Source organism: Miniopterus schreibersii (assembly GCF_964146895.1).
Source record: "Miniopterus schreibersii genome assembly, chromosome: 2".
NCBI lineage: Eukaryota > Metazoa > Chordata > Mammalia > Chiroptera > Miniopteridae > Miniopterus > Miniopterus schreibersii.
The window spans coordinates 24054094-24078804 of NC_138102.1; the positions used below are offsets into that span (position 1 = coordinate 24054094).

Sequence of the window (24711 nt, forward strand, 5' to 3'; positions counted from 1 at the left end):
CTTTTTGCCCAAATACAATATAAGATTTGTGGCTATTTTCTACCCAACTTCTTTGTTTTTTCAAGTCAGCATCAGTTTTTATTTGCCAACTTCTTTTCAGCTGCTGTAGATACACCAAAGCACTCCTGCTCCTCCAGGTTGTGGTCCTATAAGCAAGAACATCCATGAATTTGTCAGTACAACAGCTTCTTCCTCAAGACCTCTGATACTGTGAAGAATCTGAGATGCCTGGCTCTTGTCCCTGACTTAGAAGTTGTCATCTGGAGCCCTTGAGCCAGGTGCTCAGATTCTCAGTGAGGATTCAAGATTATGGCAAGGAGGCCAAAAGATATAAATTCGTTTGGTGTAGTACCTTCCTTCTGTACTTGAGATGCCAGTAAGACACATTCGAAGATAAATGTTTAGCTGTAGATCGTTCCCAATTTGGGGACTTGCCTGATCCGGCTCATGTTCTTCATAATAACTTCTAAGAGATGTAAGATGCCCAGCATCCAACCTCAAGTTTCTTGAACTCAGCTCAGTGATTTATATTAAACGCTATGTTGGTTTTTACTTTCCACTTCAAAATCTTAAAACTCACAAACGCAACCTCTTAAACTTTCACTGACAGCCTCTTTCCTGCCCTCAACTCCCTGCTTGGTTCTTTTTAGCGGTTTCCTCATTTCTCTTCTCCCTGACTTTAGCTTCACAGACCTCTATTCCCTTGATATCTACATTTTCCTCCTATATACTGCTTTCTCCTGGGCTTACTCTTCCTACTCATATGAAAGCCTGTGCTTGGACACTCAGCATGCTCAACATCTTTGCCTCTTTATCCTATCACTGTATCCACTCTTCAAATTACGGATCCTGGGTCCCATCCTATAGTGCATCTTCCTGGATGTTGTGACTGACTTGAAATAGGTGCAATAAATATATGTTCAACGAATATCCAGAAGGCCAAGTTCTGTTGTGCCGATTGATGCTGTAGCCAATCCCAGGTTTTAGTATCAATCTGGGCTCCCTACTACGCCACCTCCCATTCTTTCAGCAACTTACAGTTAACTTGTAAGCAGCACAGTGTGGCTCTGGCTCCCAAAGAGGGAAAAGGGAGAAATGAAGGGAATAAAATAGCCATTGCCTCTTTAAATCCCCTGAAAGCTGCTTCAGCTGGAAGAGCATGAAAAGATTGTGGTGGAAGTTGCAACAATGACTGCCTGCTCTGTGTCTGAACCTTCATGATCAGAAACAGCAATTTGTGATCAGAACACAGATCCCCGGGATTTGGAGAACAAAGTCCTTATTGCCACTCTGGCTCCTTCCTGCAAACACTGTAGGAACACAGACACAGCTGCTAGATACAGCTGCCTTCCATAGGGCTGGGAGTGGGAGGGTGAGCAGCCACTACTGCGCAAGGACAAAATTGATCAAATTAACCACAATTTACCAGACACTTCTTCCCCTGAAAGCTACAAGCCTTTGCTTAGACTATAGAATTCTAAAATCATTACATAAGACAAATTTTGCCAATATAACGTCCAGATGGAGAGACAAGTTCCTGGTGCTTCCTACACTGCCATCTTTACTGACATCCAGGCTTATTTTAAGTTTTACACTCTGGAGTAGTTCATTTTAAATTACCAGTGTCAAAATTCTAATTTAATAGTTATAAAAGCTGACTTCATATTGCTGTGTGAAATTTAGAATTATTGAGAGTGATAGCTGGAAATTAATTCTTAAGTAACATTTCAAGGCCTTCTCCAACTTATTAGATTATGCAAGGGCATACTTGGTACTTGGGCCAAAAGAAAGCACATTTTTGTATCTAAGTAAGATGTAGAGCATAGCAAAGCAGTAGAGAAAGGATTGGGATCCTGGGGAGTTGTAGCTTAGAAACCATCTTAAAACTACAGCTGTATTTGATCTGCCACTGTGGTAACAGTAAGAGGGTAGCATAAATTTAGATCAAAAGTCATATTGTTATGTGATAGCATCTACTGTGGGACACGGTGCTCATTCCCAATAATGAGAAAAGAATACTTACCCAAAGTTTATGTTCCTCTTGTATTAGGCATTCTCTTAAGGCTTTATCCTATGTTACAAAGTATGTTTTCCTTGACTCCCTAAATCATTTATATATTATCATGCATTTTCATAAGGGCTTGCTTTGTTTCTCCAATTAGATGTCAAGCTCTTTGAGGCCAAACATCATGTTTTAATTCTTTTTTTATCCTACACACCACTGGGAACAGTTGTTTTTCAATTAATATTTGATAATTAAAATTTCAGAGTATGAGAAATCTAAGACCTTTTAACTTGTGATTTGTCAGGATGAAAATGCTTTTACTTTAGAAGCTGCTACATTAATATGAGTTCTGCTGGAAGTGAAAGCAGAAATTCTTGATACAGGAGTATGATTGTCCTAATTATGGCTCATACTTCTTCTGTAACTTTTGTTTCTGCTGGATCCTGTTTGTCATATTAGTAATTGATTGTTGTGTATATAGGTTGATAAATTTGGTTGTAAGGCATTAAGCAAAATAAATGAAACGACTGCAAATTGGAAAAGGGTACTATTATTCAATTTTAGCTATAGAACACCTTTGAATAGTTTGAGAATGACTACCATAAATCATCTAAACATCCCATAAATTTAACAGCTAAGCATTCAAACTTTATTCCCTAGACAGTATCTTTTGAAAAAGAATAAAAATTGTTTTTATTCATTAGAATTGTGCAACACTTAATATTCTGAAAATAATTCATAATCATTATAGGAAATTAGAAAAGTGCAGAAAAGCACAAGGAAGGAAATATAAATCACATATAATTCCATCACTCAAAAATAGCTATTGTTACCATGATGGAATATCTATGCAGTCATTTTTTAAAAAATCTTTTTTCTACTTCTAGAAAGAGATGAATAATCATATAGAAAAAATCGGGCAAGAGATGAAAGCAGGCACTTAATTAAAGACTGTGTCTAAGTGGCCATTAAAACCATTAGAAATATGGAAAATGTAAATTAAACTTACAAGATAACACTCTGTAGCCATACAGTTATTAAAATTCAGGAAGACTGACAATAACCAGTCTTATTGAAGATGTGGAACCACAGGAACTCACACTGCTGATGAACATGTCAATTGGTTGCACCCAATTTAGAAAACTGACATTATCTACTAAACTGAAGATCCACACTCAGTAATCTCACCTCTAAGTATTTACTCAACAAAATGTGTGCTCCTGTGCAAGGAAAGACAAAAAGAAGGATGTTCAGAGTAACCTTATTCATACTGGCCCCAAATGTCCTTCAAGAGCAGAAAAAATACATAAACTGTGGTATATTCATACAGCTATTTAGAAAGGCGTTCCCCATTCCCAAGTACAACAACGAGGAATGACGACTATGTGAAACAGCAGGGAGTGGGAGAGGCCGGAACGAAAGCACACGTACCATATAATTCCATTTACATAAAGTTTAAAAACAGACAAAACCAAACTACAGTATTTATTGACATAAACATAGAGTAGCAAAACTAGAAAGAAAAGTGAGGAAATGATTACAATTATGTCAGGAGTGTGGTTTACTGGAGAAGAAAGGAAGTAAAGCTTGGGAGGTTGCAGGACAGGTGGGGGATGCTTGAATGGTTCTATTTCTGGACCTGGACCTGGACCTGGACCTGGACCTGGACCTGGACCTGGACCTGGACCTGGACCTGGACCTGGACCTGGGTGGGGGTTATAAGGTATCCACTTTGTGGTAAGTCAGTTATACCTGTTTCTTTTGTACACCACTATTTGTGTACATTATATTGAACAATAAATGTTCAATGTAAAAAGGAAACAAAAGTATTGCACTAGATATTGCTTTTAAAGGTGATTTTTGCCAAACTACATCTTATAAACATTTTCATTGGGTTCTACTTTTTATGGCTTCATAATATTCCCTTGAATTGATTATTAAACACATTCATTATTATCGGACAGTTAGTTGCTTCTAGTTTTTTATAATATAAATAATGGTTTGCTAAACATCTTTGTGGATATATCTTTTCAAATGTTCATTATAGTTTCTTTTGACTAAATCATAAAAGTGGACTTTTTTATACATTTTATATATTTATTTATTTTTAATTTTTTTTTTCCTTTATTTTTATTGTTGAAAGTATTACAAGTGTCCCATTTTCTTTTCCCCAATTGACCCTCTCCACCTCGCTCCCACCCATCCCCAGGCCTTCACCCCATTATTGACTGTGTCTATGGGTTAGGCTTATATGCATATAACTTCTTTGTTTACTCTCTTCCCACTCTCCACCCCCTTCTCTCTTTCCTCTGAAATATGTTTGTCTGTTGCATGTGTCAATGCCTCTGGATCTATTTAGTTCATCAGATTCTTTTGTTCATTAGCTTCTTCTTAAAGGAAACCCTTCAACATTTCTTGAAGTGCTGGTCTGGTGGTGATGAACTCCTTTAGCTTTTCTTTGTCTGAGAAGCTCTTCATCAGACCTTCAATTCTAAATGATAGCTTTGCTGGGTAGAGCAATCTTGGTTGTAGTTCCATGTTTTTCATCACTTTGAATATTTCTTGCCACTCACTTCTGGCCTGCAAGGTTTCTGTTGAGAAATCAGCTGACAGTCATATGAGTGCTCCCTTGTAGGTAACTAACTGCTTTTCTCTGGCTGCTTTTAAGATTCTGTCTTTGTCTTTAACCTTTGACATTTTAATGATGATGTGTCTTGCTGTGAGCCTCTTTGGGTTCCTCTTGTTTGGGACCCTCTGTGCTTCCTGGACTTGTAAGTCTATTTCTTTCTCCAGGTAGGGGAAGTTTTCTGTAATTATATTTTCAAATAGGTTTTCAATTTCTTGCTCTCTTTCCTCCCCTTCTGGCACCCCAATAATATAAATGTTGGGCCTCTTGAAGTTGTCCCAGAGGCTCTTTTTGCTATCTTCATATTTCTGGGGTTTTTTTTTTCTTTTTGCTCTTTTGGTTGGGTGTTTTTTATTTCCTCATGTTCCAAACTGCTGATTTGATTCTCAGCATCCTCTACTCTATAGTTGATTCCCTGTAAATTATTCTTCATTTCAGTTCGTGTAGCCTTCATTTCAAATTGGTACTTTATTACGTCATCTTATTTTCTCAATTGTTTTCGTAATACTCTTACTAATAATGTTGAGCATCCTTATAAACAAAATTCTGAACTCTGTATCTGTTAGCTTGCTTGGATCTATTTCATTTAGTTCCTTTTCTAGAGATTTCTTCTGTTCTTTTCTTTGTGACATGTTTCTTTGCCACCACATTTTGGCTGCTTCCTGGTGTTTGTTTCTTTGTATTAGGTAGAGCTGCTATGTCTCCTGGAATTTGTACAGTGGCTTTGTGTAGTAGGTGTCCTGTAGGGTCCAGTGGCTCAGCCTCTCCAGTCACCTGAGCTGGGCCTTCTAGGTGCTCCCGTGTGGGCTGTGTGCACTGTCCTGTTGTAGTTGAGCCTTGGTTGCTGTTGGGGTCCCTGGGAGGAATTGACCCCCAGGCCTATCAGCTGTGAGGACCAGCTGCAACTACAGCCAGAGAGCTGCTGTGCTGGAGACACCCCATGGAGCAGGATTTACTTCAGTGGAGCTTTGGTGTTCACCAAGTGTGCCCCTTGAGTGTGTCACTCATGGATGTGGTAGGGTTGTAATTGAGTCTTACCATCAGGTGCAGTGTCTCTGGGTCCTCCCGGGAGGTGCAAAGTCAGCCTGTGTCAGTGCCTTGCCCAGGGCCACCCAGCATGAGCTACACAGCAAACCATAGTTGGCTGCTACTTGTGCTGGGCTTCGAGGTGTCCAGGAGAGGCCAAGCTATGAGCCAATGCAGCTGCCGCTAGTGCCAGGCCTGGGGTCACTTATTAAGCCGTATGGGGCAGCTGCTGCTTGTTGGAGAGATTTTAGGAAAGTCCTAAGCATGAGGCTCGAGAGGCCACTTGCACAGAAAAGCCCCTGGAAATGGCCTGGATGAGCTGCAGGTGGGGAGGGGCGGGGCCTCCGGGAATCACGGGGCGGGGCCAAAGGTGTCAGGTGCTGGCGATTCAAATATGGCGCCTGCCTGCCGGCTGTGTGCGGGGAGGACTCGCCAAAGGAGCCATGGCCTCCGCCAGCCCTTCTGCTCGGGAGGAAGCTGCCCTCCGCCTCTCGCCTGGATCTCAGGCAGGTTAGTTCCTCCCCAATGTCCCAGGTCCTTTCATCTGCTGCCCGGCGCTGGGCTCAGAGGGAGCGTCCGAGTGAGTCCGTGCGCGGGCCCTTTAGAGGAGCTGCTGGGGCTCCCGCAGCCTCCGCGACCCTCAGGGACAGTCCCCGCTGGTTTCACAGCCCGGAGTTGTGGGGACATCTCTTTCCGGCCCTGGAGCCCTGGGCTGGGGGGCCTGCTGTGGGGCTGGGACCCCTCACTCCTCTGGGAAACCTTCGCCGCCGAGATTCCCTCCTGGGTTTAAACCGAGGCACCGGGTGTGGGTCCGCAGCCCCTTCTCCACGATCCAGCCCCGCCCCGCCCGCGTCTCCGCCCCTCCTACCGTCTCCATGCTCCTTCAGCTCCCTGGTTGTGGGGCTTCTGTTCAGCCGGATTTCAGGAGGCTCTGAGTGACGGTGGCTCTGTATTTTAGCTGTGATTTTGATGTGGTTGCGGGAGGCGGCGGGTGCAGCTGTTACCTACGCCGCCATCTTGTTTCCTCTCCCTCTTATTTTTATACATTTTAAAGGTGTTGTTTTTAAGATCAAATGTTGCTAAATTGCTGTCCAAAAAAATTATGACAAACCAGAGTCTCATCAGCATTGTAGGAGAATGCTAATTCTCTCCATCCTCAATATCAGGTATGGTCATTTTATTATTTTTTCCAATGTGATCAACATTTTAAAAAATACATCTTTATTGACTTCAGAGAGAGGAAGGGAGAGAGAGAGAAACATCAATGATGAGAGAGTCATTGATCGGCTGCCTCCTGCACACATCCCACTGGGGATCGAGCCCGCAACCCTGGCATGTGCCCTGAGAGGGAATCAAACTGCGATCTCCTGGATCATAGGTCGACTCTCAACTGCTGAGCCACACCAGCCAGGCTGGAAACTATTTTTAAATATAAAAAAGGTTTGAGCTATAGTTAAGCTCAAAGGTTTTCTTCCTGTGTAGAGGGTAACTCAAAAAGTGTGGTTCTTAGGAGGATCTTTTGTTTTTTTTTTTGTTTTTAACTTAAAACAATTTTTTTCAAGCTAATGACAAGAGAAACATTTTGAGACGTCCTAAATTAAATTACAGTGGCCCCAAGAATGGGAGAGAGACAGGGAGGTTAATCAGTTAACTCAGGAAACCAGCAAAAGACTGCTGTCATTCCTGGATGTCTGTTGAAATCTGAAGAACTTCCAGGCAGCTTTTTCAGTTCTTATCTAGAAGAACAGCCAAGCACCAGATGCTACAGCATCTGTCTTATGCCTGAGCTTTCTGGACTCCTTGCCCACAACCAGTGCAAAAGCAGCAATTACTTCTTCCCAAAGGACTATGCACCTATCCCAGAACTTCGTCTGCATCACCTTCTCCCGCCCCTTTATCTATAGCCAATGTAAATTCTTTAAAAACAACTTACATCTTTCTTCTTCAAACTCCTTGTATAAAAGAGCCCTGTCAGTACCATACCGGTGACCCTGTTTGTCTTCATCTAGCCCCACTACTGGTGGTTTAGACTGCAAGCCCCAGGACTTGCTCCTTTTTGTGGCTAGCATATGGCTCAATAAACTCTTTCTTTCAGAAAAGCTTTTGGCCTGGAAGATTTTTGTTGAATGCTAGCATACTCAGATAATAATGCTGCTTATTTCATCTGTTAATTGCCTGAATCTGAGGACATCTCTCTTACAATTGCTAACTGACCTCTCTGACGTTTTCCCAGCTGGCTTATTGACTCCCTGAAAGAGAAATCATTCCTCTGTGCTGGGCAATGTGAAGAGTAAAAAACCAAACAAATAAAAAACCCCCACAAGAAACAAGTTCCCTGATCTTTTTTTTTACACTCTCAGGTTGAAAGAAAAGTTGCTAACATTTCCAGTTGCCTCAAATTCAGCTCACTTGAAACTAGCCCCAAATCGAACCCAACTGAGAGCAATCTATCTCTATTTACATTTCCACTTCACAGACATTGGTGGAATCTGTGTGGCTGATGGTAATTGACTTGTTTTAGAAAGCTACACACATGTAAGTGCTTTGTGATGTGTCCTTGTGCTAATACAGCCCTGTCATGTTAGTTGCATACAAAGGTTTTTCTTGATAGAGCTACTTCTGGTAGTATTAATTTCTCATTTTACACACGGCTGTTGAAAACGGACTCCATTTATAAAGATTTATCCCATGAAGTCATTCTCTTTCCTCTTTGAAGCTTTTACCAGGGGGAGTTTCATTTCTTTGTATTAGTGATTTTGGCCCCAGCAAGCTTTTTCCCACTCTGACTGGTTTCTGAGTAAGCTTGCCTGGGCCTCCTTGGAGTCCAGCTGTGGAGTTTTTTGGCTTCTCGCAAAATTTTTCATATTGCTGTATAAAGGGAACCAAATGTGTAACACTCTTCGGCTTTAGGCTTATATTTTTCTAGGTCTTTTGTTTCGTTTCATTTTTATCCTTATGTCCACTGACATTATTTTAATGGGCCATTTTCAGGGAGATTAATTATACCCTTGGCACATCTGCTTTCCCATTTGAAAATTTCTTCTGTGACAGGATTGGAAAATAAAGGAAAACAGTTCATACAGCTGCCTTAGTTACCAAGACAACAAACCGAAGAAATAACTGGCTACTTGGCTTTTCTCTCTTTTTCTGAATGACCTTCCAAATACAGTAATCGTCATCCTAAAATCTACCTATCAGTTTGAGATCACTAGTTACTGAATTAATTTTTCAGCAAGAGTGGTATGTGCTCTGATTGTAATCTGAGAACAAAGAGGTTTTTGGGTTTTTTTCTTTTATTTTGAATTATTATTTATTTATTTATAATCCTCACCTGAGGATATTTTTTCCATTGCTTTTCAGAAAGGAGAGAGAGAGAGGGAGGGAGAGAAACATCGATGTGAGAGAGACACACGTGCCTTGCACGTGGCCCTACTAGAGCCGAGTCTGCAGCCAAGCTATGTGCCCTTGGCCGGATTCGAACCCCAGACCCTTCCATCTGAGGGCTGATGCTCTAACCACTGAGAAAAACTCGCTAGGACTAAATTATTTTTAAAAGTACATAGGCAATAATATATTTATATGTGTTCAGTATAAGAATTAAAAAGTGTAAAAAGTGTAAATCTCTCTTTCCAGAACACTCTTTTTAACCACTATCAACATATTGTAGTGACTATGATTCAGCACATTGGCTCAGAGTGAGCTTAAGGACAGCAATGTATCCAGCTCAGTAAAACCCATATGTTAAATACATATGTTAAATTTTTTAAAAATTTAAACCCCTTAAAACTTATAAGAGCATTATGTGTTTCTTGTATGAAATTCAGAAAAAACAAACAAGCAAAAAATACATAATTACCCACAATTCCACTACCCAGAGCACCACCACTAATAGTTTTAATGCCTTTCAAAAAAATTAGTTTTTGCCCAGCTGGGCATGGCTCAGCGGCTGAGCATCGACCTAGGATCCAGGAGATCGGGGTTTGATTCCCGATCAGGGCACATGCCCGGGTTGTGGGCTGCAGCTGATCAATGACTCTCTCATCATTGATGTTTCTATCTCTCTCCCTCTCCTTTCCTCTTTCTGAAATCAATAAAGATATATTTAAAAAAACAAAAGAATTAGTTTTTATTTTAAAGTAATGCATAAATAAAAAAATACATAGTCCCATTAGTAATGATTTTAAGAGCACTCTATACTTAACACTCCCTACACACCTGCCCTGAGGTGAGAGCTTACATGCATGAAAACACAACCATTTTGGGGTAACATTTGGAACATTCATTTCTGATGCTTTCTTTCCTCCTGTGTACAAACATTTTAAAAAGTATGTAGTTATAATTGTAGTATATAATTAGTTTGGAAATCTGATTTTTCATAAAAAATTTTCTGTGATGCAATATGTTCTTTAATGTCTTTTAAAAGTATTCTTTTATTGGCTGTCTAATATTCCACCGAATGCATATGTATATAATTCATTTAACCATTTCCATGTTGTTGGACTTTTCTCACTTCTACTTTTACCTATAAAGCTCTTTATGTATTATTTTTTAGATGGATTATTTCTTAGAATGGATTATTTCTTAGAATGGATCTATCAGAAATGAAATTATTGGCTCAAAGTATTGAATAGTTTTAGAGCTCTTGAATGTATTTTCAAATTGCTTTACCAAAGGGCTGTGCCCGTTCCTTTTGCCATAGTCATTATATAATAACACTGTGAATTATGTTTCCTACTCTCCTGTAATTTGATAGAGGCAGAGCGATAGTGGTATTTAATTCATTTCTCTTTAATAAAGACAGGGTTTAATCATTTATCTATGTTTACTAGTATTATTTCCTTTTTTAATGAATTGTTTATCTGTTGTGATGCTGTATTTTATCTTCAAAAATGTATGTTTTTAAAATAATAAGAGTAATATATGCTTATTCTAAAATTAAAACAATGTACAATTCACATAAAAACAGAATCTCCTCTCCTTCACTACATCTCCTTAATCTCATTCCTCCAGGACTGGTTTGGGATGTACATCTTCAGAACTTCCTCTAAAATTTAGGAGTTAATCTCCTTTTTTTTGGTGATGGTGGTGGTAGTGAGGGGAAATGATTTTTCGATAGTTCTTTATTAAGCAAAGATATTCACCTTTGTATTTTGTACTTGCTAGAAATATATATATTTCTGTTTGTAAGCCTTTAAGTTTGTCTTTGTTGCTGTTGTAGTCACATTTGCTGATCTTTTCCTTTATGCTTTAAAAAATTATTTTCATTTTTAAAAGGCCACTTTATTTAAAGTCTTAATAAACACTAAGTTTCTTTCTTCTGCTGATTTTTAGTATGGTTTTTATTTTGGTATATATTGTAAGGTGATTATCTAAATGTAATTAGGTTTTTAAAAGAAATTAATTTGTCAATCTCACAAATGAAAATGAAATTTTGTAGTAAGTTTTGAAATGAAGTAGTGTGAGAATTTCCTACTTTATTCTTTTCCTAAACAGTATTTCGGCTACTTGGGGTCCCCTGAGATTCCATATGAATTTTAAGTTGTATTTTTTCATTTTTGCAAAAAACACCATTGAGATTTTGACAGGGATTACACTGAATCTGTAGATTACTTTAGGTAGTATTGTCATTATAACAGTATTACATTTTCTGTTCCAATAATACAGGGTGTCTTTCTGTTTATTTATGTTTTCTTTAGTTTCTTTCAGGACTGTTTTATAATTTCAGTGTACAAGTTTTTTTCCTCTTTGGGTAAATTTATCCCAAAGTGTTTGTTCTGTTTGATACTATTGTAAATGGAAGTATTTTCTTAATTTCCTTTTCAGATTGTTCATGGATCGTGTATAAAAATGGAACTGATTTTTGTGTATTGACTTTGTGTTCTGCAACTTTGTTCCAACAGGTTTTTGTGTGGACTCTTTCAAGTTTTCTACATATAAGATTATGTCATCTGCAAACAGATAATTTTACTTCTTTTACAATTTGGATGCCCTTCTCCCCTGCCCTCCCCTGCCCTCCCCTGACCTCCCCTGCCCTGCCCTCCCCTCCCCTTCTTTTCTTTTTCTGCCTAATTGCTCTGGTGAGGATTTCCAGTACTATGTTAAATACAAGTGGCAAGAGTGGGCATGCTTGCCTTGTTCCTGATTGGGGGGAAACTTTCAGCCTTTCATAATTGAGTGGGGTGTCATCTCTCAGTTTTTTTGTATACTGCCTTTATCATGTTGAAGAAATTTCCTTCTAAAAATTGGGTTTCTAGAATTAAGTTTCTAGAAATTGGAAAGCATTCCAAAGAACTGAGAAAGCCAATATCCTCAAAGTGGTTGGAAAAAGTCTTAATGTTTTAGTAGCGTTACCTACTAGGTGGTATTATTTCAAACCAGAGATGGTGCTGGTATGAACTGGTACAACCCCTTGGTAAAGACAGTACAGTCATGAGCTTTAAAACTATTCATAAGCTTGAGCCAATAATTTCATTTCTGGTAAATCCATTTTAAGAAATAGATTTATTGTAAATATACAAAGAGCTTTATGTGAAAAAGTAGAAAAAAAAGTTTCTGCATATATTTTACAGTTCCATGACATAATTGGAAAAATTTAAGTAAAAGCATGGATTTGTCCACAGCTGTAGAAAAACTTTTAAGGTTTGTTTTTAGGACAACACAGAAACCCAGGTGCTTTCTCTTCACTCTACATCTACAGCTCTTTTGTGAAGTGAAACATTTTTAAAAAATCAAATTCGGTCATTACTAGTGTTTGAATGTGATACTGTGGTCAGTGTTTTGGTGACTTACTAAGATCTTATATTAATGAACAAAATGGATTTATTTGGCAAGAAACGAAAGTGGAGTAGACATGAAAAAATTACTTCCAGTGTGGGGTATCTAAGTGTTATTTGCATCAGGAATGCTCTAGAACAGTGGTTCTGAAACAGGGGTGATTTTTGTTCAGGGGATCATTAGGCAATGCTTGGAGACACTTTTTTACTGTCATGACTGGGGGTTGGGGGCAGGGGTGTGCTACTGACACCTAGTGGTAGACAGACGCCAGGGGTGCTGCTTAAACATCCTACACTGGCTCGGGACAGTTTCCCCTTGCAGAGAACTATGGGCCTAAATTGTCAAAAGCGCTGAGGCCAAGAAGCCAGCTCTAAAAAAAGTAAGCAGTATAATTCTACTATCACAATCAATAATTTACAAGGATAAGGAGATTAAAAGAAATAGATTCTGACTATGCCATCACTATGCATGGGATAAAATCACAAATGTATTATATTTGAACTGCACAGGAAGGGAAGATAGCCTGAGATATGGATAATCATGTACCAGAGACACGATCTATTATCTACAAAAACTCCTTATAATTCTGCACCCTCCACTAAATTATCCTAAGAATATAACCAAAAATTAGGACAACTATGAAATAGTATGAATGAATTAGCATCCACTTCCAAATAGATTTATATGAAATATATTATCAGAAGAAGGGTTTTTAATGTCTAATATTATTAGGTAATATTTGATCCATATAGAAGAATATGTATAAATAATGATATAATTTGTTTTATGTATGAATATCATATATACGATGCTATAAGTATATATAATTAATTAAATGCCCACCACTCAACTTATTAGAACATTATCAGTTCTGTGAGCTGCTCCTTAGTTCCATCCCCTGCTTCTCCCCAAGAATTCCCAAATTCACTATATTGAATTTTATATTTCTCATTCCTTTGTCTTTTAAAAATAGTGATATGTGTACATATCCGTAAATTATACTCTTCTAATTTTGCTTTTCTCATGTAAAAAAATAGTATAATAATGGATAGTCTTTTATGACTTGCTTTTTCCAGTCAACATTATCCATTTTATCAGTTGTTACCATTTGTGTTACTGCTGTGTAATATTTCTTTGAATAATTATTCTAAACTATCTGTCCTCCTGTTGTTATACATTTGGGTTTGATATGGGTTGAATTGCGTTCTCCCAAGTCCACATGTTGAAGCCCCAACCCCCAGCACCTTGGAATACGACTGGATTTGGAAACAGAATCTTTTTTAATATCACAAATAGGATTTCTTGTCACCATTAAAAGTCTGGATTTTGAACAGATTCTTGGGCTGGGGGATCATATCCATCAGCTCATTCAACTTTAACACCTGTCTCATCCCCAGTACCTTTTGCAGAACTGCTGCCTTCACCATGAAGCTCCATGAGTTTTCTCAATTCAGACTTGAGCTTCTTCAGCATTTTGACTTTTCTAAGAAAGACATCATGGAGCAGATAATAGACTGGTAATCCTTTTCTATGCCTTTTCCAATGCTAGCTGGCATCAATTTATTGACCACTTCTTTCAAATAATTTGTCTGCCCCTCTTGGGTCATGATTTCCATCATCTCCCTTTAATGAAGTGATTAAGTTAAAATGAGGCCTTTAGGATAGGTCCTAATACATTCTGATTGGTGGTCTTCTAAGGAAAGGAAATTTGGATACACACAAAGACACCAGGGATATGATGAACAGAGGAAAGGCCATGTAAGGACACAGCAAGGAGGCTGCCATCTGCAAGCCAAGAAGCAAGAGGCCTCAGGAGAAACCAAGTCTGCTGACACCTTAAAATCTGACTTCTAACCTCCAAAACTGTGAGAAAATAAATTTCTGTTGTTTAAGCCTCCCAGTGGCAGCCCTAGCAAACTAATATAGGGTTGTTTCTAGTTTTTAATATTATGAACCATGCTGCTAAAAACATTCCTGTTTCTATACACGTGTACATGAGATTTTCTACTATACATACCTGAGTGGACCTGCCGGGTTGTAATGTATATGTATTTCAGTTTACTAAGATTATGCCACATTTTCAAAGCATGTATAAAACTTCCCATAACTCCACAACTTGCCAGTACTTGGTATTATCAAACTTGTTAATTGTGGGGGTTTTTATTGAATTTTTTCTTACTCATTTTACCTCTTCCACTGGTTTGGAAGTTACATACTTTATTTCTTTTATTTTAGTGGTTACCTTTAGTATTTTACCATACATATTTAATCTAAAGCTAAGCATAATTTTTCATAAAAAGCTTTGGAACATTTGCTTGTGATCACTCTTTCCAATTTATATGCTACTGTTGTCTAGCTTTTCATCTTCTTTTTCACCTGAATTAGACATTATTATCTTATAGAGATAATATCTGCTTTAGATATACAGGTGCACACACACATTTACTGATTTCCTTCTTTCTTTGTTCATTCCTCCTTATACCTCATACTTTGCTCCCACAGCAGGTTTTTGTTTTTCTTTCCTTTCTAAAGATCTTTTACAAGTTCCTCTTGTGAAGATACAGTGAATAAATTCTCAGTTTATGTTTATCTCAAAGTGTCTTTATTTTCACTTTATTCTTGAAACATGGGTTTTCTGAGTTTATAATTCAAAATCCATAGTGTTTGCTCTCAGCATTTTTTTAGACATTATTTGGCAGTTCCCTGGGTTCCATTGCTACAAGTGAGAAGTCTGCTGTCAGTCTAATTATCATTCCATTGAGGTGATCTTTTTGTGTCACTGGCCCTTTCATAGGATGACCTTGCCTCTGGGTTTGCCCAGGACAGCCCAGTTTAAGTCTGTTCTCTTAGGATGATGACTCCAAAAAAGTGCCCCAGTTTGGATAATAAAGAATGTGGTTACTGTAGCATTTAAGATCCTTCTCTCTTTCATGTTCTTCAGTTTCACAAAAATGTGTTTAGAATAAGATTTATTTTCATTCGTGCCACTTGGTACATGGCACATTCCTTTTGTTTTTTTAAAATAATGATCTCTGAACTTTATTTATATATATATATCTTTTATTGATTTTAGAGAGAGGAAAGGAGAGGGAGAGAGAGATAGAAACACCAATGATGAGAAAGTCATTGGAGATCGAGCCCTCAACCCAGGCATGTGCCCTGACCGGGAATCGAACCTCCATCTCCTGGATCCTAGGTCGACGCTCAACCGCTGAGCCTCGTCCAGCCGGGCTGATCTCTGAACTTTTAATTGGCTCCCTGCCCCCCAAAGAGTGCCCCACTTTGGCTGCCTTAACACTTCAGAACTTTGGCGTCATTGACATCAGACACCAGTTTACCGTCTACAATCCTGCGGGTGGTGGTCTTTTGGATGGATTGCATGAAATTACTGTTGTCCAGGGCATTGCCAAATTCTGAGTCCTCCCCTTATTCTAGCAGGTGATGGTAGATGGTGATCTCAGCCTGCAGCTTGACCTTGATGTTCAGCAGGGCCTGATACTCTGATGCCTGGCCCTGCCCCTCTGCCTGGGTCTGGGCCAGCTCTGACTCGAAGTACAGCAGGATCCCATTGAGCTGTTCCATCTGCATGGCATAGTGCATCTCCACCTCCCCCGCACCAGACTGTTCTCCAAGTTGGCCTTCAGATTTCTCATGGAGTCCAGTTTGATCTCCAAGGATTGGACCATACATCTCAGCTCTCTGAGTGTCATCTTGGCAGCTCCTATCTCAGCGGTCTGCGAGCTGACCACTGTGGTGCTCTCCTCAATCTGTTGGGACCAGTGCTTGTCTAGCTCTTCTCTGTTCTTCTGAGCCAGCTCACATATTGGGCCTGGATGTCCACCATGATCTTGCTGAGATCCTGAGATTTGGGAGCATCCAACTTTACAGTCAGCCCAGAGTTGGCAGTCTGGCTTTGTAGAGCATTTACTTCCTCCTCGTGGTTCTTCCTCATGAAGATCAGATCCTCCTTGAGAGCCTCAATCTCTATCTCCAGCTGCAGCCAAGTGACATTTGTGTCATCAATGACCTTTCAGAGCCCATTGATGTCACTCTCCACAGACTGGCCCATGGCCAGCTCCATCTCATACTTGACTGAGGTCATCAGCAGCAGTTCAGGGCATTGTCAATCTGCAGAATGACGCCGGCATTGTCCACAGAACTTGCAAAGATCTGAGCCCTCAGGCCCTCAATGGTCTTGAAATAATGCCCCTAGTCTCTGACCGGGGGGCCCCTTCTTCTCCAGGTGTTCCTGGATTTTGTGCTACAGTCTCCGATTATCAGCCTCCAGGCTTCTTACACTCTCCATGTAGGAGGCCAGGCAGTCATTCAGGCATTGCATAGTCTCCTTCTCACTCTGCATGCCCCCAATGCCCGCTAGACCCCCGGTCATCCCTGCAGCCAGGCCCTCAGTTGTCGTGCACGCTGGTGGAGTTGGACACATATCTGGGAGCCCAAACCCCTGGATACTGCATAGACGCTGGCATTGCTGCTGGCTGGCTGGGGTTGGTGGCTGGGTGACTGCCCAGAGCCCAGGGTCCAGTAGTTTGTAGAGAAGCCAGAGTGCTGAAGCTCGAGTTGTTCAGGGAGGAAGGCGAGAGGTCAAGACTCAGGTTTCAGCAGCAGTGAGTGCCAGGTTCACTCATGGCACATTATTTCCTTGTCTCCTAACCTGTCCTCAAGTTTTCCAATTCTCTTTTCAACTACATCTTTTCTGCCATTTTGCCTCCATTTATGCTTTAGTGTCAGTGATTTTATTTTAAAGATCTATTTGGCTCTTTAAAAAAAGTTGGCTTATTTCTATGTTTTGTTGCATTCTCATTGCTCATTTTGTCCCTCAGTTATGCAAATTTCCCCCTCCTCATACAAATTAATTTTGTATTCTGTGTCTGATAATTCCAATACTTATAGGTCTTGGAGTTCTAAGTTGATTGTTTCTAAACTTTTGTTCTTGGCTTATTCTTACACTGTGAGCTCAGAGTTGGTTGATTTTAATCACTTGAAATTCTGAGGGCCTAAGTCAAGGATGTTTTCTTAAGAATTGTTTTTTACTGTCTAGTGTAGGCCAGAAGGTGCTACTAAGAGGGACTCCTTTCGCCCCCTTCTGAGACTCTGAGGTTTAGCTGCCAGACCTTGTGGTGAGCTCAGGGATTGTGGATCTTTGTATTTCACCTTTCAGCTCTGTTTTTTGCTTCGTGTATTTTAAACCTCTGTTGTACAGTATATACATTTAGGATTGTTTTGTCTTCTTTGCAACTGACTCGTTTATCATTATGTGATGCTCCTCTGTCTCCTGGGCAATACTTCTTGTTCTGAAGTCTACTTTGATAGTAATATAGCCACTTCAGCTGTCTTTCAGTTATAATTTGCACAGTGTATTTTCCCCCACCCTGTTACTTTTAACCTCTCTTTATGTTTCAAGTTGGTTCTTTTTTTTTTTTAAATATATCTTTATTGATTTCAGAGAGAGGAAAAGAGAGGGAGAGAGAGGAATAGAAACATCAACGATGAGAGAGTCATTGATCGGCTGCAGCCCGCAACCCGGGCATGTGCCGTGACCGGGAATCTAACCCTGATCGCCTGGATCCTAGGTCAATGCTCAACTGCTGAGCCATGCCCAGCCGGGCTCAAGTTGGTTCTTGTAGTCAGCATATAATTGGGTCTTGTTTCCTTTTTTTAATTTATTATTCTAATATAATAATTTGTCTTTTAATTGATACTTATAGAGTTAATTTTATTATATAGGATTTATAGAAGAGGGACCTAAGAATCCTAAACTGAAAATTTTCAGTAGCATTATTGATATAATTTCTTAATAATTAGATGAATCAAAAATTACTAAATTAATCCATAATGTAGAAGTTTTAAATGTTGCCAAGTATTATTTGGCTCTAATAGCCACATGGGCTTTGGAGAGCCCCGAGGACTGGGTTAAGACCCTGGTGGCTCATCCATTGATTTGCTCTGGGCAACTTCCAAGCAGATTCAGATTCCTAAGCATTAAATCCATAACAGATTCTAATTTCTGACCCTGCCCCACTAAACAATTTAGAAACCCAAGGATGATGTGAAACATTAATTTTTTTTTTTTTGCTTTCTTAGTTTAATACTAGATCAATAAATACGATTTTTATACATTTACCATCAGAATTACGCCCCTTTAAATCTTTCCAAAACCTTCAAAAATTGGGCCTTTGCAATTTAGATACTCTAGAAATTAAAATAGAAAGTTAACAAAAATGTCTCAATAGTCCCAATGTGAGTAGGTTACTTAATTGATGTGAAACATATTTTTAAAACAAATTTTTAAAGATAGAAGGGATCCTAGAAGATTAATGACTTTCCAATAAATTTTTATTATAGAAAATTTCAAACATACTCAAGAGTAGAGAGAATAGTGTAATAAATCCTCATGTTCTCATCACAAAGACTGTTTGCCGATCTTAGTTTATCTACCTCCCAGCCCAACTTTTCTTTCTTTCTTTGTTTCCTGAAGCATTTTAAAGCAAATCTTAGACACCAGATCATTAAATCCTTAAATACTTCAGTATGTAAGTAAATCTTTTAAAAATTACATCTATTAACCCTTTTTTAGTTCCACTCCCTCCTTATTAGATTAGGAAACTGAGAGGGTTAGTGATTTGCCCAAGGCCATATCATTAGTGGCATAACTAGAGTGAGAACCTTCATGCTCTAATGCTAATCCTGTATTCTTTCTCCATAATGTACTGCCTCTGAAGATTACCTACTTATTAGCTAAGTAGAAAAAAAAATTGCAATTAGATTTTCTTCTGGCATCTTACATCAGAATCATCTTGGAAGATATTAAAAATGCAAATTCCTGGGTCCCAGTCTCAGAGGATCTAATTCCTTAGGGCTAAGGTGGCACCAGTGGTATGCTGGAGCCAGCTTATACTGGCTCTTGAGAGCCAACTATTAAATTTTAAGGAATTTTTTGAGCCAGTTACTAAAAATCACTAAAAATTAAATTATATAAGCTTCCCATTAAATAAATTATATTAAAGACAAAGATAAAAGTTACTCAAAACTCATCACTTCCTATGGCCTTTACTACACTTTATTATTATCTGTGTTACTGAGGCCATGCTCATTGCATTTGTGTGGTGGAAATACCACATGATGGTGTGCTACTGGGCATCTTTCCCCAACTGACCATTCAGTGGTAGCTTGAAATTGGCCTTTTACACCATGGAAACTGGCAAATACAAACCAGATTTGGTATATTGTTTTATTTATTGTCCATACATAAGAAAGTGATAGAGAAAATGTGAATAATGCAGATTAAACTTTACAGTGTGTCACATGATCATACACTGTGAATAGCACAAAATGAGGATGGATTCTTCCAATATTCAAAAGCTATTGTACAACTCAGCAAAGTCTCTCACATCATTAACAAATGCCGTTCCACTTTTGTTTTACCCACTGATGTTACTCAACCAACAGTCACGTTGGAACTATACTTCTTCATCAGTTGCAACCATAAGTTGTCTATAGAGTCTGGCAAAAATACCAATGCATTCTCTAAGAGTAAATTAACTTTATGAAATTTACAAAAACACGAACACATTGAATGTTGTAAATTGTGTGCAACAGACTGTTTTTATCAGCAAAAATATATAGTATATTTATGTATATATGGAATACCTACATTGTTTTTGTGGGTTGTTTTGTTTTGTTTTGTTTTTTGGTCTTTTTTTTCACCCCTGGGTGAAACACAGGAGTCTGCATTTCAAATGAATATCTCAGGTATTCTTGTGCCTACTAAATTTGGAGAACCACTGTTTTAGCCATTGAACAAAAATATCAGGATCATTTAATTAGTTTCCAAAGGTTCTTCCTGATTCTTACTAAAAGCAAGATACAGAATGTGTTCTTTCAAGTACAGAGGCCTATTTTTAAAGTTTAAAAAACACCATACAAACAGTGGTGTACAAATCTTAATTCAAAAATAGTTTTTTAAAGGCATAATTACTAGACAATAAACAGCACATATTTGGAATGTATAATTGGCTAAGTTTTGACAAACCTATGTTGTGACAAAACCATCATGACAATCAAGAATGTGAACATATCCATCACCCCCAAAGTCTTCTCATGACCTTTTGTAATTCTTCCCTTCTCTCCCTTCCTGCCCACCCTATACCCAAGCAATCTCTGCTCTTCTTTCTGTTCCCTACAGATTAGAATTTTATACAAGTGAAATCATACAGTATGTACTGTTTTTGGTTTGGCTTCACTCAGCAGGATTGCTTTGAGATTCATCCATGTTATTGGGTGTCTGAATAGTTCATTCCTTTTTATCTTGAGTAGTATTCCAATGTACAGACAGATCACATTTTTTTTTTTTTGTAATCCTCACCCGAGGATATGTTTTCCGTTGCTTTTCAGAGAGAGTGGAAGGGAGAGAGAGAGAGAAACATCGATGTGAGAGAGATCAGGGCTGGGGATCAAGCTTGCAACCGAGGTACGTGCCCTTGTCTGGAATTGAACCCGGGACTCTTCAGTCCACAGGCCGATGTTCTAACCGCTGAGAAAACCGGCTAGGGCTAGATCACAATTTCTTTATTCATTCAACTGTTGATGGACATTTGGGTTGCTTCCAGTTTTTGCCTCTTACAAATAATGCTGTTGTGAACATTTGTGTACAAATCTTTGCTTGGCATATATTTCCTTCTCTTTTGGGTAAACATCTAGGAGTGGAATGGCTGGATCATGTGGTTGATATGTGTGTAATTTGAAAGAAGCTGACAAACTGTTTTCCAAAGTGGCAGAGGCCAATTTTTTTTTGTTGTTCCTTTTTTGGTACTGAAAAAGTATGAGTGGTTCTGACATTGGCTTAAGATTTTCATATGCACAGTCCAAGCAAGCTAGTAATGCAATACCACTCAAATTATATTCTCTAAATAATCATGTAGCCTTTATTTAGTGGGAGTGGGGAGAAACCAGTCTATAGTAATGAACATGGTATGGAGTTAGAACTTACTTAATTGGCTGATGATAAATTTGTTTAAATTTACTTTCCATTTTTCTGCAGTTCTTGTTTGCACTTCCATTTCTTTTGTGATTTTTCTGAACCAGACATCTTAGGAGGTATATTAAAAGGTTTAAAATTTGATTCACTTCAGTAAACATTATGCCACACATTATTTCAGAATTTTGGCTGAAGGCCACTAATTACTATTTGGCACTTATACACTAACAAAATACTCAACAGAGATCGGTGTGTGTGTGTGTGTGTGTGTGTGTGTGTGTGTGTGGCGGGGGGGAGGAGGTACTGGTTCCTCTCTCCAGAATGTAATCTATTTCAAGAGTAGTGAGAGCAGTTACATTTTACTCAGGCTAACTGGGGCCATAATTCTGATTTATTTGAGTGAAATGTTAGTCTCTTCTTATAGACTGTCACTCTAACAAGCTGCCTGGCTGGCCTTTCAATTTCTCTGGCTTTGAGTGGTCCCTTCGAAGAGAGACATCTAAAAGCTAAGTCTAGGGATGCTTTTATTATGATATAAATGGACTTTGCAACCTCCACCCCCAAACTAAAAGGGCAGCGCCATTGTTAATCTCTAGTTAATTGTAACAAAAAATTCAGAGCATCAGTGCTTCTGCAAGGAGATGCGCACAGGGGCCCTGGCCAGGAAGCATCTTCCTGTGTCAGTGTGCCGGCTTCTTAGTCTCTTCCCAATGTGATTCATTTCCCAGTTCTTCTCAGAGCGGGTTGCTTGGGGGCAGGATTGGAAGAGAGGACAAGCCTAGCCAGTGCTGACGCTGGCTGAGTTTTCTAGAGACTTCTTTGGGGAAAGAGGCAACACATGCAAATGACCCAACAGTTTAAGGACGAATGCCCAGTTCTCTTTTGATGAAATTCAGCTGAAGTGTGGTATTGCGAAATCACTTATGTGTAATCGTCACGTTACTCTGAAGAAAAACTAGAACCGTACACGCAGCAATAAGTGATATTCCCTCCCCTGCCCCCTTCCTGGGCATCGGTCTCTAACGTATAGCAGATGTTGCGTAACCAGCCTTCAGAAAGCCCTTTATCATGAGGGAGTCATCTACCTTTCTCCGCCCAATCGAGATAAAAGCTCTAGCTGGAGGGAAGCTCTGTTTATAGATCCTGGGACTGGTAGTCTTCCAAGATGCTGGTTAAAAAAAATGGGAACAAGAAGTATCTGTTCTGTGAGAAGGAAAAGAAACAAAAAAAGCTTCTTTATTTGGTTAGGTAAACACAGTATGACTCCAGTTGTTGGCTTAATAAATGGAGACTACAAAAATGATTGTTGATTATGACCTCAATCAGAGTCTAAAACGTGATGTCATGGAACCAAATAAAGCAAATGATGATGCAGATGCATTAACATCTCGTTTAACGTTCCGCTGTAATTCTTCACTTCACTTCATGACAACTCGAATCAATTACATTCAGAACCTTAGAACACGTGGCACAGGAGAGGCGTACTGGTTTGCGAGTCAGGTGAGCTAGAGCTGAATTCAGGATTTTTATTATTTTTCAGGGCAAAAATATGATTTTTGGAAAGATTTCATTAGTTATCTGAACTCCTTTACCTTAGGCAAAGACACGGGAACCCTAGGGATGTGTCCAAGGGGAAAGAAAGCTTGTCTGGGTGTGAATCCTGACCCCATGGCCTACTAGCTTTAAGACCTTGGGAAAGCTATATAACTTACCTCTCTAAGCCCCATTTAGCAGTGCCTGGAACATAGCAAAAGCCAAAATCTTAATAATAATAATAATAATAGCATTATTTTTACTTGAACTAACCAAAAGGGAAAGTTGGCCCTTTGGAGAGCCGGTGAGCAGGCCCCCCAACAATGCCCAAAGGGATACAACAAACTTTGGTCTGAGTGATTTTGCTGTACCTTTAAGGGAGTGAGCAATAGCAGTTTGGGTGGGAAGATGGTACTATTTTTCAGGTGCAGAGATCTAAGCTACCTTTGCTTGTGTTGTCAAGGTCGGAGCAGGATTCAGTTAGAGAACAGTATTGCAGGCGGAGGAACTGAAACTGGAAAACAAAGCTAGGAGGGATCAGGGCCCAGGTCAGATAACCAAGCTTCAAAGCAGAGGGTGTTCTCAGAGGAGGACTCATAACTCCAGAAAATCAAGCCCAATCCGTAAAACTGCCTGGAGAAGCAGATGCTGAAGGGAGAGCGTGTAGTTGCTGGCAGGCAGATGCTCATAGTGGATACAGATTGAGGGCAGCAAGACCAATGGCAACCCGTGCTCTGCGGTGGGGCTGTGGATCCTAACAGAGGACCATATTTGTTTAGGACAAACTCAGGGGTCAAAACAGCTGGGTCTGCAGTTTAAAGCTCTTGGGGTCCTATAACAAAAATGACTGTTTCCATTTGTAGTTACATTATTTTTCTGTTTCATCTCTGATTCGACTCACCATTATCAAAGGGATATAATACATTTACCTTATAGCTTGAATTTTTGACATGGTTGTGATGCTAAAAAACAATCAGGATCAGTAAACATATAGATGCCTGTGCCCTGTTCATGGCTTCTGGCTGCTTAATCTGGCTGTTGAGTCCATTGCGCATAAATATACCTTTTCTGTTGGGTGTCTGAGATGCTGATAATGGCTCATCTACGCCTAAAGCAACTTCCTTTTTTTAAGTTCTCACCTGAGGATATTCCTCCCATTGATCTTCAGAGAGAGTGGAAGGGAGAGAGAGAGAGAAACATTGATGTGAGAGAGACACACTGACTGGTTGCCTCCCGCACTCACTCCGACTGAGGCTGGGGATAGAGCCTGCAACTGAGGTATGTGCCCTTGGTTGCAATCGAACCCGGGACCCTTCATCCTTGGGCCGACGCTCTAACCACTGAGCCAAACCAGCTAGGGCTAAAGTAACTTCTTGACCAAACCCATGGACGCTAAAGAATTATGTGTTTTCAACCATCCACCTCTCAAAGCTCTTGGGCCCTTAAGACCCATCCCTGGTTCTGTCTTTCTCACCATTGCTTCCTAGTTTAGTTAGTAGAATTCTCTTTTCTTGTCCAGTTAATTCCAATGTTCCCAAAACTGTGCTCTGTCACCTTCTTTCACATGAGATACTTTTACTAGTTGATCTTTTCAATTTTATTTAAAATGATCACATTTTTTATGTGGGGGCCTCTCCATTCTCTCTCTCTCTCTCTCTCTCTCTGGCTGTGGACTGTCTAGACCTCTATTTCTAATTGATACCAGACCTCCCCTCTAAAGTATCCCATAGATACCATAGCTCAGCCATTTTCACA

General features: G+C 39.4%; 1 pseudogene across 1 annotated transcript; it reads right to left on the reverse strand.

The window, feature by feature from the left end:
- Positions 1 to 15722: 15722 nt before the first annotated feature.
- Positions 15723 to 23150, reverse strand: LOC308552399 (keratin, type I cytoskeletal 18 pseudogene; annotated as a pseudogene). Its single transcript has 2 exons — positions 23136 to 23150; positions 15723 to 17000 (listed from the first exon to the last, which is right to left on the reverse strand). The product of its transcript is annotated as a keratin, type I cytoskeletal 18 pseudogene (transcript).
- Between the last annotated feature and the right edge of the window lie 1561 nt (positions 23151 to 24711).